The 19,285-nt window shown below is 43.6% G+C and overlaps 1 long non-coding RNA gene across 2 annotated transcripts in view; it reads left to right on the forward strand.

Annotated features, from left to right (window-relative positions):
* The first annotated feature begins 1,025 nt into the window (after window positions 1–1,025).
* LOC119278037 overlaps window positions 1,026–19,285 on the forward strand; it is a 28,781-nt gene continuing 10,521 nt past the window's right edge. For both annotated transcript variants that reach the window (XR_005137462.1, XR_005137463.1), the window contains exons 1-3: window positions 1,026–1,574; window positions 5,897–5,995; window positions 6,106–6,188. This is a non-coding gene — a long non-coding RNA (uncharacterized LOC119278037). The remainder of the gene's footprint in view (window positions 1,575–5,896; window positions 5,996–6,105; window positions 6,189–19,285) is intronic.

Here is a 19,285-nt window from a genome sequence, read left to right on the forward strand (position 1 = left end):
GAGAAGAGATAAACAGAAACACTGACAAAGCGAGGAGAGAAGAGACACACCCTAGCGAGAGGGAAAAGGCAACACCAACTACTACTTTTTTTGTCACCATTTGAGCTTGCATAACAATCGGGGAGCTCCTAATTGACACCTTGCCTGGGCCGACCCATTGGCGTGCACGCCTGTTCGCCCTGCTGGCACTGTAGCGCAACCCCCCGGTCAGCCCGAACAAGACCGTAGATGGGAGGAGAAAAGACAAACTAAAACGTCGGTGGAGCAATGAGAGAAGAGACAAACCCTGGAGAGAGAGAGGGAAAATGTGATACCAACGACTACTTTTTTCGTTGTTGTTCGACTAAGCTTGCATTACAACTGGGGAGTTCCTATTTGACCCCTCGACTAGGCCGACCCATTGGCGTGCACGTTCGTTCGCCCTGCTGGTACTGTAGCGCAACGGAAATTCACGAAAAGCAGTGCACACACAAGGAATCAAACTACAGACCTCTCACTGGTTAAGGACTGTCGCTAGCCAAAGTTTGAAATTTCAAAATTTTGTTCATGTTGTTCAAAAAATGTTCGATTTTTCAAATATCATTTGTCTTTTGAGAAATTGTTCATGATTTCCAAGAAATGTTCGAAAAAAATTGAACCACGTGAACAAATTTTGAAAATGCATGAACAGTTTTTTAAAAATGTGATCATTTTTAATTGTGTTTTTATTTTTTTGAAATTGTGAACAATTTTTATAATTATAAACTAAATTTAAAAGTATAGACATTTTTATTGAAAAGTGAAGATTTTTCTAAATTACTCTTTTAAAAAAGTGATCAAATTAAAAAAAATACGAACGAGCGTCATATAGGAAATTCCTTACAATTGGTCGTCCGCTGAGGTTGTCGCTTGGCTAGGCCTGCGATCCACTTGGGCCTTCTCCCGTGTGTAGCTGCTGTAACATCGGCCCGGTTTTCCGCTAGGTCGATTTTCTGTAAAAGAAACGGTCGAAGCCCACAACGCAGGAGAAACCCCCAACACGGGCGGCAACCTTGATCCCCTCCTTCCTCCCAGTCCCCACCGCCGCCACGAACTCTGCTCAAGCCCGCTCCCATGGTTCCCGTCATCGACATGGCCTCTTTGCCCGTTCCGCAAGCCGAAGGCACCACCTACAGAAAGGACTCGAGTCCCACGATCGAAATCCCAGATCAGACCGGATCGCGGCGGCCGGCGGCGCCACGACAGTTCGCCGACCTGCAGTCCTCCTCACGGGACAAGCTGCGTTCGCGGTGCGCACTCGCTGCCCGCCGGCTTCGACGGTGTGGGCCGGGGCACCGCCCTTCCGCAGATCCGCAATCGAGTCGTGCGTCCGGTCTGACGCCTCCCATCGACGTCCACGGCTCTGTGCTCTTCCATGTTCTCTCCTAGCGCAGGCTGTGGGGGCGCTACGCCGCTATCTGCCGGCTCCTCATACAAGAGCTATGGACAAACTGAGCCCTGCGGGAAACAATTGCATCAGCTCAGCGACGTCCAGCGTTTCTCCTCTCTACGTTTCTTTGCACGCCTCATCTCCAAGCACGAATTCACGACGTGATGTAAGTTTCATCATCATTGATCTGTTTTCTTGGTCATGACTTGATTCCCTCTTTTGCTCTAAATATTGTGACTACTGCATGCCATTGCTCTAAATTTCTTGATTACTGCATGCCGCTGGAGTTGCTGTGTATAGGTGGTGAACCATAATACATGTATGTCATGCCTTCCACATGTTTGACGTAATGCCCAACCGAATTGCTCACACAAAATTTGACGGGAACAGAAAGCAGCATGGCTTCCAGCTGTCAATCTTCGAGTTTCTATAAATTTTAAGCCCAATGTTCCTCCATGTCCCTGTTTCTTACCTCCTCGCTCACCGAAGCAGATCAAGAAGCAGCAGCGAAGTCCCCCTGATGTTCCATCTCTCCCATTTGTGTGTCCCCATCTTTCCATGTTTGTCTCCATCTCTCTGATAAAATTAACAAGAACTAGTCCTCTCTATCTTTCTTTCTCTACATAAGGACTAGTACACTATTGAAGGATACATGTCTTGACAGAGAGATAAAACTCACATTATGCGTTGTAATTCAAATTATTAGTTATTTTTATTAGGTGGGTCATCAGCCTAAGGCAACAAGCCAAGAATCGTGAGGGGAGAGAATTTGACATCATAAATGACTATCTCTAGTAATACCTTTTTCCTTGCATGTTTTTTGTCAATTATATTTCAACCTGCACCTTTCAAATATTATTTCTCTGTGTCCTTATTCTTATACTAAGTCTACAAAAACAAAATACAGAAATAGCAAATCTAAGTATGCTCTAGATATTCAACATGTGAGACAATAGGTGAAAAAGACCAACAAAGCATCATTCTGGAAAGAAAATATCAACATTGGATTTGAATCTTTCACATTTTATCACAAAGAAAGACAGCTAAAAACTCACTTCCAATGGATGTGGCACAAACGAAAGGAACCAAGCAGGACTGAGTGCAAGTCTTGTATTCTTCATCTGCATATATTGATAATGTAGGGTCTTTGTACAGTTGATTACACTCTAACTATCTTGTATGGACAAAAGATAATCTTGATTCAGTTCTTTTTATTTAATAATTAGCGTGTGAATTTTCTTGGGGTTGGCAGTTAGTATTGGTGTATATCCGGTAAGGATTAGGGTGCAAGTGATGCAAATTCACATGAAGTTTATATAATATACAATGCAAGCAAACAATTGTATAGGCTCACAAAATAATGGAACTTTTTGTTCTTCAGGCAAGCTGGAATGTTCTTGCATCAGCAGTGAATGTGCTGCTACCCATAATATTGATTTTAATTTTAAAATAAATAAGTAGACATCAAAATAAACTCATAAAATAATAGCACGACCAATGCCACAATTGAGTACGCTAGATGGTCTCTCCTACAATAATTTTGTGATATTTAAATGAGCTAAATCATGAGTTTCACATATCTCTCTCTTGGTCAGAAATAGTTCTGTAATTTACAGTCATGATAAACTCAGAACATGATAAATCAAAAATAACATTTATCTTACAAATGTGAACCATCTTTTATATTGTAGTAGTCAAACTTACATCTTTTTTACTGCATGTTTCGTAGTAGGACATCTATTTACGAAACGGAAGGTAGCATACTTGTTGCTGCACAAACAATTATATTGTTTACATCGAGCTATCTTTTTTACTGCATGTTTTGTAGTAGGACATCTGTTTATGAAACGGAAGGTAGCATACTTGTGGCTGCACAAACAATTATATTGTTTACTAAAAGAATGACGGAAAAAATGTTTACTTGCTAGACTAAAAGATCGATGGAAAAAATATTTCTCGACTTTATAACTCTTATCAATTTTACTCGACAAAGAGGCAGATCATTAATTTTGCAACCAACATTTCATTTGCATGGTACTCGGCAACCTGCACCGATGTGAATCCTACATCCCATCAATTGAGTTATTCCATGACAATCTATCTGTGACCATAAAGTCCCGCGTTGCTATCTGAACTGTGTGGCTTCTCTCTACCACAAGTGAAATCCACCTCGAATTGCGTATGTTTGGATCGCATTGATGCGCATTGGTTGTAGACACATTCTTTTTTCGCGAATACGCAAAAGTGCGTATCATTTCATTGATAGGAAGGAGAGTACAGGGGGGGGGGGGGGGTAACGGCTCGAGCCTTGTGCGCTAGAGGCAAGACGTGGAGCCGCAGAGCATTGGTGACGGGGTGCTCAGCCCGCTACACGAGAGGCCCTATGCTATCAAAGCGCTTAGACCACGCGCGCCTGCCCGAGCCCAGGCGCGGGCTTCTTCCTGGATCGATGAGAAGAGTCTCGAGGTGGAGGGGATCTCGCCGTCAAAGACGCAGCTGTTGCGGTGGCGCCAAATGGACCATGCCGTGAGCACCACCAGCGTGGCTAGGCCCTTACGTTGGCCGGTGGGGGAGCTCCTGATAGTGGTCGAGCACCATGGAAGAAAGGCGTCATGGGCAGAAGGGGGTAGATAAGTAGCACGGGCCCAAGCAAGGACGTCGTGCCAAATTTGACGGGAGAAGGGGCATCCAATGATGATGTGCTGCATGGTCTCCTCGGCCTGGTCACACAGGGCACAACGATCATTGTGCGGCAGGCCATGATGAGCGAGTCGAGCAGACGTCCAGCAGCGGTCGAGGTCAGCGAGCCAAGTGAATGTCTTGACGCGGAGGGGAGCCCAACATCTCCATGTAAGGCGCCAGAATGGTGCATGAGTGGATCCGGAGTAGAGAGCGCGATAGCAGGATCTGGACGAGTATTTGGCATTGGCAGTCCATCGCCAGAGGAGGCGGTCCGGGCGGGAGGAAAGGGTGGTGAACCGGAGCAATCTTCTACTAATGAAATATCAAAACGATATTAGTAACTCTATTATTAATGCACGTAAATACAGAAAAGCAAAATATCTATCAGGACTACAATGACGACATGCCTGCAAACTTAATTCTTGAATTTGCAGTACTAAGTATAATATATAACTGAAGTTTGACCAAGAACATTACATCATTGTATTTCTTTATAGAAGTAGTCCACTGTTGTGATACAATGCTTATTGTAGTAATTTCTACATTCAACTATGTTATAGAACTGAAGGTGTCTACACTAAATTTCTCCAAGATTTCTAAAGAAAGCAAAAATAAGAAAATATTTGCCCTAAGATTTCTCCAAGAGATGCATACCAGGAGCAAAATTAATATATTGATGATGACTTTAATCTTCATGTAAGGTGGATCAACTGCCATACAGAGGGTCCAGGTACATGCTCATAAACTTGGCTGATGCTGCCGTGGCTAATCTAGCCTTATTTCTTGCTGCCGGTTTCTATGAACAAGAAACCAAAAAAACTAAAGTTCACTTTAATATAAAGTTTTAGCTGCAGCCAGAAAGAATTGCCAAGCTCTTGTATGTTTAGTCGGTGGACTTTAAAGAAAAATCATGGATAAATGAAGAAGCTAGATCTGGCCATATAGTGCAAGAAACAAGTAGTGAGCGAGACAAAAGCTTAGTGATGAGAAAATAATACATTGGTATTGAAGACAAATACCAGGGAAGGCTTAACAAATCGACTCTCTTCAAGAACCTCTCTTGAACCCATGGCTCATGTACAACTAGAGTAGCTGCTGCACCTTGAGTCCTGCCACAGCACCTCTGTTCGATACACTGGGAAGCAGGTAGAGATGAAGGGCGTATGTGACATAGAAGATGGCGAGCTACATCTTGCATCTACAAATGAGGGCGACCTAGGCCCGTGTTCGACACTGCAGTTCTTGGTTGGTGTGTCAGATAGCAACCCAGGCAGCGGTGTGAGGCGGCAACGGCTGGACACGATAGTAACCCTAGCTGTGGCCGCGCTCGCTCTTAACGAGAGAGGAAGAAGAAATCAGATCGGGGCTAGTGAGTTGATGAGGCAGGGAAGAGAGCTGGCGGGTCCACTCGTTGACGAGTATTTGTTTGAGAGAGTAGGCGAGGAAGCGACACACGAACATGCGAATCGACGTACCACAACCTACCATCACAACCGCACTTCCCTTTAATAGTAAAGATAGTAGTAATAACAATAGTTTCTTCCTTCAGAGGTTCATGAGGTTCATGAGGTTCATGAGCTTGATGAGCTCCATGAGCTCCATGAGCTCATCAACAAGCAAAGGATTTCTATTGCTGGTTCTTTAAAGACCGTTGGCTAATATCCTTTATTTTCATACCATGGGATGGTACTTCCAATCGGTACATTGATTGTTGGATTTGATGGAACTGCGAGTGGCCCTTTGACATATTTTAATGTCATTAAGCAGTACTTAGGTCTATGCCTAACAATTCTGCTCTTTTTCTAGGGTCTGGTCTTGGTACTATGTTGATAGCGAGGGTGCAAGGTTCAAGGGAAGCAGCCGGTTCTGTAGTTCTTTGTATGCTTATAGTATCTTGGATGAGGGGTATGTTTTTTTATACCTCTATATGTTGCTTTGCTCACAGTTCATATTATCTTGAAGTTGCATCTCTTATGTTTGTGCTTTACATTTCATTTACAAATTCAACATGTCAGTTGAGGAAGCTGCTGAGTTAGCATGGCGGGCTTTTATCACGCAATATTCCGTGACAGAGCTAGTAGTGGCTGTGTTCCTGGTGGTATGCATTCTGTTTCTTAGTTTCTGTCCTGATATTTGTTTTGTTCACCCAATAAGCATGATACAACATGCATGCAGATTTGTTAAACACCTTGCCATTTATATCTTTCTTTTGAAATCACATACACAACTGTTTATTTGAGTTACTTATTGGCGAAGTTGAGAGATTTCCCCCCCATCGTGTAATGCACACCCCTAGGTTGGGAATAGAGATTACCATCGAAAGGATGGTGATAAATTAACCCACACCAAACGTACATTGTTGTAGAGTATAGAAGGTGCTGTAGAGTATAGACATGGGTCTAGACATCTAGACAAACCTACCGAGGATTTCTAAAACAATATAATTATAATGGTACATGTAAATTACATGCATAGATTTATTCTTTTTGTATATGGCTTTCATGTTAGTAGATTTAAAAAAATATGGTGTGATGTATAAGGATTATGGCCAACGCTATGTTTTTCTTCGTGTCTGCCTTTTCTTTTTCCTTCTTAATTTTTTGAACCTTTTTCAAATTTGTGAACAATTTTCAGTTCACATTTTTTGAATTTGCTAAAATGTTGAATTACCGAATATTTTCCAAATTCGTGAATATTTTTTGAAAATTTTGAACCTTTTCCAATGGTTGAATAGTTTTTGAATATGTGAGCGATTTTGGAATTTGTGAATAGTTTTTAGAATCAGTTAACAATTTTGAATTTGCCGTGAACATTTTTTGAATTCCTTAACCGTTTTTGAATTCGTGAACATTTTTGGAATTCATACTTGTCTTGAATATGAGAACATTTTTCGAACACAATAACATTTTTGGAATTTGTGAACACTGTTTTAGAATCCATAGACATTTTTTGAATCCGACGCGAACATTTAACAATTTTTTGTATTCATGTACATTATTTGAATTCATGAACTTGTTTTGAATATGTTAACATTATTTAATATGTGATCATTTTATGAATACGTTAACATTTTTGGAATTCACAATTTTTTAATCCGTGAACTTTCTTTGAATACGTGAACATTACTGGAATTGGCAACATTTTTCGAATTCGCAAACATAATTTTTGAATTTGTGAACATTTATTTAATTCACAAGCTCTTTTTTTCAAATTTGCCTTAGATGTTAGTAGATTCTAAGGATATGGTGTGATGTATAAAGAATTATGATCAATGCTATGTTTAGTGTTTGGGTCATTATTATTTGGAAGTAGGGTAAAAAAAGAAGATTATCATTTGGGCTTGATAGAGTATGATTATATCCCACTCGGTCGTGTTTGCATCAAACACGTGTCCCCCTTTGGAGAAGAATACGCCAACCATTTTGGTAGCGGGCCTATAACTCATCTCAACAATTCTGTTTAGGCCTCATTCCGCTAATACGCTAGGCATCATCTCCTTTCCCGTATTTCTCTTAGTCTCACTCCAAAACACTTCACGATCCAACAGAGGGAATGCCAACATCCATGGTGGCATTGTCCCATTCGGCTGTTCATGCCACTTGAGAGGATGAAGGCTCTAGCAACATCATGCAAGAGGCATCGTCACTAGTGATTTTGCCACCATCCTGGCCACGACGACAATGCCGCAGAGCATATAGTGGAGGGTAGAGTAGGAAAGTGGAGCGACGGCGCCGCAAGAAGAGGTGCACTGGAACAGGGGGCACTGCAGTCTGTTTCTTCTTCTGGGCGAGTGTCAGGCAAATAGACAAGACTCCCAACAAAATGTCGATAAAGCGTCAGATTGGATAATGGATGAACATCAGTAGTAGCAGGAGGTGAACATTGAGCTCCATTGGAGTCTCAACATTGCGCTCATCTTTAAGAGCAGCAGGAGTAAGAAGATCCTAGATTATTATTTTGGACCAAGAAGGGACCTCAATCCCAAGAAAGTAGCAGAGAGGGTTAAGATAAGACATAAGAAACTGCATAACATGCCTTCACAAAGGCAATATACTCACGGTCTGCTTCAGTGATGATCATGTCATCAACATGAAGAAGAGTCCTACCAAGAGCAGGGCAAGCAACGTCGGATCTTGAGCACTCGCTAAAAACCAGCAACATCCACCATAGAGGCAAAACGCTCAAACCAGGCACGAGACGCTTGCTTAAAGCTATAGAGAGAGCGATGAAGACGACTAAGCATGTCGTAAGGAGTAGAATACCCAGGTGGTGGTTTTATGTAAACCTCCTCACGCAGCTCACTATTAAGAAATACATTCTTAACATCAAGCCTATACACGAACCAGTGGCGAACAGAGGCCACAAGCATACGGTTTTGCAGCAGCAAAAGTCTCATCGTAATCAGGACCATGCTCCTGCTGAAAGCCATGACCCACAAGACAAGTTTTTCTAATGCTCAAAAGAACCATCAGAGTGAGTCCTAACCTTGTAGACCCACCAAGTGATGGGACGAACACGAGGAGGAACATAAACAATATCCCACGTGCTGATGCACTCAAGAGCAGCAATCTCTTGTGTCATAACAAGGTGCCATTTGGTATGAACAACATCACAACAAGAAGTCGGCTCAAGAACAACAGCGCCAATGCTTGGAAGACCAAGGCGGTCAACAGGACGAAGCGGACGAGGATGGAAGCCATAAGTAGGCTGAGACGGGGAAGTTGGCACATCAGTAGATGCATCAACAACACGCAGACGACCTATATAGAAGTTAGGAAAAAAATGGAGAATAAAAGCTGGAATCATCGGGGGATAAACTCAGGTGATGGAGACAGGGAAGCCACCGGTGATGAAGGTGTAGAATCATGTGATAAGCGAGGTGAGGAAATCATAGGAGATGATGACGTTGGTTCTACAATAATCAGAGAAGCATGAGCAGTACGACGATTGGATAAGGGCTCAATAGGAGTGGTAGTAGTGTCGAAAAAAATGTGGGAAGAGATGTACTCCACTTAAAAGGCCAAAGAAGATGGACGCGGGTAGAAGGGAGGAGACTCTACAAAAGTCATATCCTAAGAAATAGGCATTCGACGACCAACATGATCCCAACAACGATATCCCTTATGCTCATCGTTGTATCCTAAGAAGACACACTCAACAGACTGAGAAGTCAGTTTGGTGCGTTCACGAGGGGTAAGAAGGACATAACAAACACAACCAAAAAATTGAAGCCGAATAAACGATCAAATAGACGCTCGAAAGGAGTGTCACCCTGCAGAGCAGTGGATTGCTGAAGGTTGATGAGATAGATGGAAGTGGAGACATACTCGGCCCAAAAGTGCGGTGAAAGAGAGGCGGTGACCATCAATGGACGAGCCGTCTCAAGGTGACGATGCTTGCGCTTAGCCACACCATTTTGGGCATGAGCACCAGGATAAGAGAACCAAAGCCAGCTCAGCAAGGATTCCACGCAACTTGGAGATATACTCTCCAGAAGAATCACCATAGAACACATGAATAGGCGTAGAGAATTGAGTGTGAACCTTGGCAGCAAACTGCTTATAGATAAGACCTCACTACGAGAAGAAATAAAGTATATATCCAGGTGTGTTGAGAGAAGTCACCAGTGGAGGCAAAGGGAGATGATCCTTTGAGATCAGAGTGAACAAGGTCTAAAGGATGCTGAGACACTGGACCACGTATTAGAGACATCACCGGAGACGGATCCAAAAGATCACGTCGAACTAGGAATGAGAGATCACGAGTGACGCAAGGCGATGATGCCACTCTTGAAAATATATGGTAGACAAGGCAACAGAGGCAGAGACTGGCGGGGCTGGCAGTAGAGGGACTTGATCCGACATCGCACTTGCGTTTGCACTCTTCGTACCCCGTCGATCTGGCTGGGTGTTCATTTCCTGTTTGCGGGTTGTGTGCCACGTGCTTGATTAAGCACCCCAGGTTCTCCTACTGTGCGCCTTTGGCCTCGACTTTAGGTAGCGCCTGTCCTCGGCTCGTCTCGTGCATAATCCAGGTACGCGTCGACTGTCCGAGCTCCTGCTCACCATTGGCGGTGCTCGAGCGTGCGGTTATGGTGTCACACATAAAGGGAACATGGGATGTGGGATTGAGACAGTGCTTGTAGCAACCCGCAACAAGGCAAAGGATGCCCATCCAGACTGGTAGGGAGCGGAGGTGGTCACAAAGGTGGATGTTGACTCCATAGGAGTCTCAACAGTGCACTCATCAGTAAGAGTAGCACGAGTAAGAAGGTCCTGGACATACTTCTCTTAGAAAATAAAGAAGTCATTAGAGGTAGAAGAAACCTCAATCTCAAGGAAGTACCAAAGAGGACTAAGATCGGACATAAGAAATTCAATATGACGAGCCTTCACCAAGGCAATGCACTTAAGAGTCATTGCTAGTGATGATCGACATGTAGAAGAAGTGTTCGACCACGAGTTGAATGGTGGACCGAAAGTGTAGGATAATGAGCACTTGTCAAAAAGTAGCCGCAATCACCACCGAGACGAAGCGCTCAAACCAGACACGAGGGGTTTGCTTAGGGCCATATAGACATCGACGAAGACGACAAACCATGCCATTAGGAAGAGAATCTAGGTGGTGGCTACTTGTAGGCATTCTTGACATCAAGCTGTGAGATAGAGTAGCGGCGAATAGAAGCCACATTGAGGAAGTGTGCGAAGAGTGGTCACATGGGCCATATATATAGGAGTAAATGTCTTTTCGTAGTCATGACCAAGTTCTCACCACTAAACGAGCTTTGTAACGCTCAAGAGTATCACCAGTCTTAACCTTGTAGACCCACTTACAAGTGATGAGACGAGCACGAGGAGGAAGGGAAATGAGATTTCACGTGCCGATGTGGGCAAGAGCATCAATCTTCGATGCCATCACATGAAGCCATTTGGGATGAACAACCTCATGGCAAGAAGTTGTCTTGGGAAGAGCTGCGCAGTAACCATAGCGGTTAATAGGCAGAAGCGCGCGAGCTCGAAAGCCATAAGTAGGCTAAGCTGGAGGCGGTGCGTTGCCAACGAAAGAAGATATAATAGTCGAGGGAGATGGCTTATCAGAAGAATCCACAACACGTGGACCACGAGTGGAGTAAAGTCGAGGAACATGAGCAAAAGAAGGAGCATATAAAAAGTCAAAGTGAGTCATAACATTCCCATCAAGTGATGGGACAAATACGAGGAGGAAGAGAAACAATATCCCACGTGCCGATGCGCTCAAGAGCAACAATCTCCTCTGCCATCGGAAGCAAGGTGCCATTTGGTATGAATAACATCATGATAAGAAGTCGTCTCTAGAACACTAGCACCAACGCTTGGAAGACCAAGGCGGTCAACAGGCGGAAGCGGACGAGGAAGCAAGCCATAAGTAGGCCGAGAGGGGAAGTGGCACATCTGTAGACACATTCACAACACGCGGACGATTGTATATAGAAGTGAGGAAAAGATGTAAGAATACAAGCAGAAATCATCGGGATAAACTCAGGTGATGGAGACAAGGAAGCCAACTGATGAAGGTGTAGAATCATGTGATAAGCGAGGTGAGGAAATCATAGGAGACGATGGCATTGGATCTACAATAATCAGAGAAGCATGAGCAGTACGATGACTGGATAAGGGAGTGATAGGAGTGTTGGATTTAAAAAAGAAGAAGAGAGATTTCCTCCATTGAAAAGGTCGAGGAAGATGTATGCTGGTAGAAGGGATGAGACTCAACAAAAGTCATATCCCCAAAAATAGCCATCTGACGCCCAACATGATCCCAGTAATGATATCCCTTATGCTCATCGTTGTATCCCAAGAACACACACTCATTGGACTGAGCAGTTAGTTTGGTGTGTTCACGTGGGCAAGGACATAGCAAACACAACAAAACAATTGAAGCGCCGAATAATAAGGGAAGAATCTAATAGACGCTCGAAAGGATCGTCACCCTGTAGAGCAGTGGATTCCTGAAGGTTGATGAGATAGATGGAAGTGGAGACAGACTCGGTCCAAAAGTGCGGCGAAAGAGAGGCGGTGACCATCAATGGACGAGCCGTCTCAAGAAGGTGACGATGCTTGCGCTTAGCCACGCCATTTTGAGCATGAGCACCAGGATAAGAGAACCAAAGTCTGCTCAGCAAAGATTCCACGCAACAGCTTGGAGATATACTCCACGAGAATCACCATAGAACACATGAATAGGTGTAGAGAATTGAGTGTGAACCATGGCAGCAAAAAGCTTATCGATAAGACCTCACTACGAGAAGAAATAAAGTATATATCCAGGTGTGTTGAGAGAAGTCACAAGCGGAGGCAAAAGGGAGATGATCCCTCGAGATCAGAGTGAACAAGTTCTAAAGGATGCTGAGACACTGTCTTGCTATGAGTATAAGGTAACTGGACCACGTATTAGAGACATCATAGGAGACGGATCCACGATCACCTTGAACTAAGGATGAGAGATCACAAGTGACCCAAGGCGATGATGCCACTCTTGAAAATATCTGGTAGACAAGGCAACAGAGGCAGAGACTGGCGGCACTGGCAGTAGAGGGACTTGATCCGGCATCCCACTTGCGTGTGCACTCTTTGTACCCCGCTGATCTGGCTGGGTGTTCCTTTCCTGTTTGTGGGTTGTGTGCCACGTGCTTGATTAAGCACCCCAGGTTCTCCTACTGTGCGCCATTGGCCTCGACTTTAGGTAGCGTCTGTCCTCGGCTCGTTTCGTGCATAATCCAGGTACGCGTCGACTGTCCGAGCTCCTGCTCACCATTGGTGGTGCTCGAGCGTGCGGTTATGGTGTCACACATAAAGGGAACACAAGATGTGGGATTGAGGCAGTGCTTGTAGCAACCCGCAGCAAGGCAAAGGATGCCCATCCAGACTGGTAGGGAGCGGAGGTGGTCACAAAGATGGACTTGACTCCATAGGAGTCTCAACAGTGCACTCATCAGTAAGAGTAGCACGAGTAAGAAGATCCTGGACATACCTCTCTTAGAAAATAAAGAAGTCATTAGAGGTAGAAGAAACCTCAATCTCAAGGAAGCACCAAGGCAATGTACTTAAGAGTCATTGCTAGTGATGATCGACATGTAGAAGAAGTGTTCGACCACGAGTTGAATGGTGGACCGGAAGTGTAGGATAATGAGCACTCGTCAAAAACTAGCCGCAATCACCACCGAGACGAAGCGCTCAAACCAGACACGAGGGGTTTGCTTAGGGCCATATAGACATCGACGAAGACGACAAACCATGCCATTAGGAAGAGAATCTAGGTGGTGGCTACCTGTAGGCATTCTTGATATCAAGCTGGGAGACAGAGTAGCGGCGAATAGAAGCCCATATATATATATATAGGAGTAAATGTCTCTTCGTAGTCATGACCAAGTTCTCACCACTAAACGAGCAAGTTCTCACCACTAAACGAGCTTTGTAACGCTCAAGAGTATCATCAGTCTTAACCTTGTAGACACACTTACAAGTGATGAGACAAGCACGAGGAGGAAGGGAAATGAGATTCCACATGCCGATGCGGGCAAGAGCATCAATCTTCGATGCCATCACATGCAGCCATTTGGGACGAACAACCTCACGGCAAGAAGTCGTCTCGGGAAGAGCTGCACAGTAACCATAGCGGTCATAGGCAGAAGCGGGCGAGCTCGAAAGCCATAAGTAGGCTAAACTGGAGGCGGTGCGTTGCTAACAAAAGAAGATATAATAGTTGAGGGAGATGGCTTATTAGAAGAATCCACAACACGCGGTCATAGGTAGCGCCTGTCCTCGGCTTGTTTCGTGCATAATCCAGGTACGCGTTGACTATCCGAGCTCCTGCTCACCATTGGTGGTGCTCGAGCGTGCGGTTATGGTGTCACACATAAAGGGAACACGGGATTTGGGATTGAGGCAGTGCTTGTAGCAACCCGCTGCAAGGCAAAGGATGCCCATCCAGACTGGTAGGGAGCGGAGGTGGTCACAAAGGTGGACGTTGACTCCATAGGAGTCTCAACAGTGCACTCATCAGTAAGAGTAGCACGAGTAAGAAGATCCTGGACATACTTCTCTTAGAAAATAAAGAAGTCATTAGATGTAGAAGAAACCTCAATCTCAAGGAAGTACTGAAGAGGACCGAGATCAGACATAAGAAATTCACTATGATGAGCCTTCACCAAGGCAATGTACTTAAGAGTCGTTGCAAGTGATGATCGACATGTAGAAGAACTGTTCGACCACGAGTTGAATGGTGGACCGAAAGTGTAGGATAATGAGCACTCGCCAAAAACTAGCCGCAATCACCATTGAGATGAAGCGCTCAAACCATGCACGAGGGGTTTGCTTAGGGCCATATAGACAACGACGAAGACGACAAACCACGACAAACGAGCCGTCTCAAGAAGGTGACGATGCTTGCACTCAGCTAGGCCATTTTGAGCATGTGCACCAGGACAAGAGAACTGAGCGAGATTACCTTGCTCAGCAAGGACTACACGTAACAGCTTGGAGATATATTCTTGAGCAAAGTCAGCATTGAACACATGAATAGGCGTAGAGAACCAAGTGTATATCTCCAAGTATATATATATATTCTCTAGCAGAGTCAGCATAGAACACATGAATAGGCGTAGAGAACCGAATGTGAACCATGGCAACAAAATGCTTATATATAGATAAGATCTCATCATGGGAGAAATCAGGGCCGGGCCGGCAAAATTAGTCCCTCATCACGACAATATAAAATTAAAACAGGTGTACTGTATATATCATAATGTCTTACATAGCAAGGTTCAAGAATCGTACCTATTCAAAGCTTGGTTGCATAGTCTTTACTTGAATTATCCTCGTAATCAATGTTCTCCAACACTTCACTCTCAAGTGCTATTGTGGCCAAATCAGTAAGCCTTTGTTGTGTCATTGTAGACACGTATAGGACTTAAATAGCTTCAATTTTGAAAAGCTTCTTTCTGCTGATGCAACAGTCACAGGCATGGTCAATAGAACTATGTATGGAATACCTGCATTGGGAAAACAATCATGTCACTTTAAAAACTTTAGAATTTCAATTGGCCCCATATCATCCTTTGGAATGGAATCAATGTCAGATTTGCCATCTTTTTTAAGGGTTGCCTCAAGATTATCACAAGATTTCAAGCTCTCATTATCCAATGACTGCAATGATTCGGAAGTAAATAAGAAACGAATATCTTTCTGCTAACCTCATATTGTTCAAATATGCTTGTGAGTGACATACTTGCTTGATCAACAATAGTTGGAAAATAACCGTTTCTAAATGATTCCACTGCAAACTGTGTGGCAACATTTGTGTTATCTGGGTTCTCATCAAAATGCCTCTTTTAATTTCTCGTCTTTCATGAAATATTGTAATAATAACCATATCAACTGCAATTTTTTTGGCTATCTCCAATGCCTTCTAAAAAGTCACTTTCTCTATACCCTTCGAAAAAAATAATCAACCCTTTCGCTTTCTCAATAGCAACATCTATAAGCACATCCTTTGCTTGCAAGTGTTTGCTTACTAAATTAACAACATATAATATCTCAGACCAAATTACTATTGCCACTATAAATTCATACTCCCCAGGTTCATTATATGCCAAACCTTTTGCCTCGCTGCTCGTTTATATCATTATCAATTTCGGATACCTAAAATGAAAGTAAGGAAATATATGTTATAGTTGGAGATAGCCAAAGGAATTACATAATAATCAATGTAAAAATATTTGGTACCTAAAGTAGGGCCTCCCAAATGGTTGCACATTTAAATCTGATAGCTTTAACACTGTTGACACAACTCTTCCAACGTGTAGCTGATACTAACTTGAGCGTCACTCCTATCTATGTTATCTTTCAGAATTGCATTTCTTCGTAAAAATTGCGAAAGTTACATAAATGTGTTGGATGATACCACAAAGTGTTAAATTAAGGCTATGGCAACCACAAGCTGAATAGATAGCTCTAGGATTTACATTCAAAACTCTCCTTTGTACCCCATGATGTTTTCCTTTCATATCTGACCCATTATCATACCCTTGTCCTCTCACATTATCTATATCAAGATCAAGAAGCTTAAGTTCATTCTCTAGCACTTCTAAAAAGTCCTTGCCCAGTCGTACCATTTACATCTCAAAATTCTAGAAAGGATTCTTCTACACAAACATGACTGAAGATGAATCCACATACCTAACAATTGAAGATATCTGTTCTTGGTGGCTTGCATCAGGGTACAATCAAGTATGACCAAGAAATATTTTGCACTCTTTATTTTCTCAAAAATCTCAAACTTAATAGCCGAAGCAAACAAGTGTATCAACTCATTCTAAATCTTATGATCAAGATGATGAGCATGAGTTTCTTCATTTGTAATAAAAGCATGCTCTTGAATCTTGAATAAATGTGTTAAATTCAGCCAACATCTCTACCAGACCCAAGAAATTCCCATTGCTGTCTTCATACAGTTTGCTGTTACTACCACGGAAGGCTAGATTATGCTTGGCAAGAAATTTAATAATGCAAACAATCCTGAACAAAATTTTTCTCCAGTGCTCTTCATTCTCAAGTTGTCCTTGAGCATCTTTATCAATAGTTTGATGCTTTTGCAATCTAGTAGTACAGAGCTCATACCAAGTGGTCATATTCAAAACATGATCTACACTTGTCTCATGCTCTTTAAGTGTATTGCCAAGATGTACCCAATCATCACACCCCTCGTTTGCCAACTGACCTTTTATATGGCCTTTTGTAAATAATTTACAACCAAAGCAAAATAGTCTATTGAGGTCCTTAGAATAGACAAAGACAATCTCTATCGCAATGCTCCCCATTTGACATAATTCTAGTATAGAATGGTTCAGAAAACCTACTAGAATATCTGTCCTTAGGACCTTTCTGAAACTGTGAGTCTTTTAGGGCCCTTTTGTGCTAAAATGTCAATCTGCTTAGGATCAAGAGAACCCCAATTTCTTGGATCAACTATATTAACATGAAAAGCACCACCGACATCCGCAACAGGTGAAGTATTTGAGTTAACATCAGTACTAGTTGTCCCGATGTCATCACCATTATTATCCATATCAATGTTTGTTACCAATAAGATCATCATCAACCTCATCATTATTTTCTTTCTCTGCTTATTCATCTCTATGATCATTGTCAACATCAGGGTCAACATTATTATCAACCGTGAGGCTTTGATCCTGTGATTGATTATTGGAGGACACATGTGGTTCTTTTGCAACAAACTTATCCATGACTCCTTTTTGTAATCGACCTAACTTCTCTGTTTGTTTTTTCAAATGCTTTTGTTAACCGGATCCATGTTCTCTATCCTAAGAAGACATGACTTGGATCTTGAAACATGTATAGAAAAGATGTAAAACAGATGGAATGCGATCTATAGAACTCACGGATCGATGGCCGACAGCTGATAGAAGCATCACATGCTGAATTGGATGGTGATGAACCGATGGAGGATCGCCGAGCTTCAAGCGTCGTATTGGAAAAAGAGGAGAGAAGACGAATAGACAAGAGATGAGGGCAGGAGGCGGCGTTGGAGAGGACTCGTCCAGTCAACCTGGTGTCCTCGATGGCTTGATGCTTTGATTGCTTAATGCCTGGGCTCCATGGGAGACTCTATGCAGCCTGGACGGCTAGACGCGCTAGCGCTAGCGGGGCGGCTTACGGGCCCATGCTGGATATCGAGTAGCAGGCCTGCTGGCTGCTGCTTGCTATGGGCTGCCTTCTGCTAGGAATTTCATGGCCCCTGAAAATTGGCATGTTCCGTCGCACGGACTGCACGCTAGAAGAAATAAAGTATATCCATGTGTATTAGCAGAAATCATCTATAAAGATAATTTACTAGTGATGACCTCCTTCCAAGGCAAAGGGAGATGGACCCCAGACATCAGACTGAACAAGGTCGAAAGGACGCTTGCTCGTGCTCTTGCTCGCCGATGGTGGTGCCCGAGTGTGCGGTGATGCGGCCGCCCAACAAGGGAAGACAAGATGTGGGATCGAGGCAGCACACATAGTAACCTACAACCAGGCAACGGATGCCCAGCCGGACTGGTAGGGAGCGGAGGTGGATACAAAGGTGGAAGTTGAGCTTCATAGTGCGCTCATCATTAAGAGCAAGAAAATCCTGGATATACTTCTCTTGGGAAATAAAGAAGCCATTAAAGGTAGAAGAAACCTCAACCTCAAGAAAGTAGCGAAGAGGACTAAGATCAGACGTAAGAAACTCACTATGACGAGCCTTCACAAAGGCAATGTACTTAGAATCATTGTCGGTGATGATCGACATATAGAAGAAGAGTTCGCCCACGATGATCGACTATTGAGATGAAACGATCACGAGGGGTTTGCTTAAGGCCATATAGAGAGCGACAAAGACGACAAACCATGTCGCCAGGAAGAGAAGCCACAACGAAAAGTGTGCGAAGAGTGGTCGTGTGGGCCATAGGGGCAAATGTCTCATCGTAGTCATCACCATGTTCCCACCACTAGACGAGCTTTGTAATGCTTAAGAGAACCATCAGAGTCTTAACCTTGTAGACCCACATACAAGTGATGAGATGAGCACGAGGAGGAAGGGAAATGATATCCCACGCACCAGTGCGCGAAAGAGCATCAATCTCCGATGCCATCACATGCTGCCATTCAGGATGAGTAACAACGTCATGATAAGTCGTCTCGAGAAGAGCGGTGCTAGAATAACCATAGCGGTTAGTAGGCGGAAGCGGGCGAGCTCGGAAGCCATAAGTAGGCTAAGCTGGAGGCGGTGCGTTGCCAATAGAAGAAGACAATAGTCGTGGGAGATGGCTCATCAAAAGAATTCACAACACGCGGATGACCAGTGTAGTAAAGAAGAAGATGAGGGGGAATTAGTGGGGAAGCCGCAAGTGACGATGGTGTGGGGTCTACAACAGTAGTATGGGAAGACACGGTGGGATGGGTGGACGAGGGCAATACTTGAGTGATAGGTGTATTTGAAAAAGTGAGGAAGTAAATATCCTCGATGGGGGAGGTCAAAGGAGAGGATGGACGTGGATATAAAGGACGAGACTCATCAAAAGTCGCATCCCGAGAAATGTGCATCCGACGACTCACAGGATCCCAACACAGATAGCCCTTGCTCATCATTGTAACCTAAGACACATTCAAT

This window comes from Triticum dicoccoides, chromosome 1A, assembly GCF_002162155.2.
Source record: "Triticum dicoccoides isolate Atlit2015 ecotype Zavitan chromosome 1A, WEW_v2.0, whole genome shotgun sequence".
Taxonomy (NCBI): domain Eukaryota; kingdom Viridiplantae; phylum Streptophyta; class Magnoliopsida; order Poales; family Poaceae; genus Triticum; species Triticum dicoccoides.